The sequence below is a fragment of the Corvus brachyrhynchos genome, unplaced genomic scaffold, assembly GCF_000691975.1.
Source record: "Corvus brachyrhynchos isolate BGI_N302 unplaced genomic scaffold, ASM69197v1 scaffold215, whole genome shotgun sequence".
Lineage (NCBI taxonomy): Eukaryota > Metazoa > Chordata > Aves > Passeriformes > Corvidae > Corvus > Corvus brachyrhynchos.
The window spans coordinates 846,475-846,858 of NW_008237887.1; the positions used below are offsets into that span (position 1 = coordinate 846,475).

At 67.4% G+C, this 384-nt stretch overlaps 1 protein-coding gene across 1 annotated transcript in view; it reads right to left on the reverse strand.

Moving 5' to 3' along the window:
- HSPG2 (heparan sulfate proteoglycan 2) overlaps positions 1-384 on the reverse strand; it is an 11,179-nt gene that overhangs the window by 3,382 nt on the left and 7,413 nt on the right. The gene's annotated exons all lie outside the window — the stretch shown is intronic.

Genomic DNA, 384 nt, shown 5'->3' on the forward strand with positions numbered 1-384 from the left:
GGGAGCCGCGCGTGCACACGCGTGTGCAGCAACACGGGAAGTGTGTGCATACACGTCTACACTGCTCCACGTGTGCACTGGCACGGGGTGTGCTCGGTGACACGGGGACACGTGTGTCCACTGCCACTCGCAGGAAGGGACACGAGGACGCGTGTGCTGTGGGTTCGCACCGCGGTGTGCACGCACGGACACGGGAACAAGCATGCACGGTGACACACGACTGCACCAGGACGTGAGCGTGCACTGCCACATGCGTGGCCTGTCTCGGCAGCGCGCGCGCGCGCTGACACGCCGCCGGGCACGCGCATTTGCACGCTTTGTGCGATGCCCACACCCGGCCGTGCACGCGCGTTTGCACCACCACGCGTGCGCACCACGCGTGAC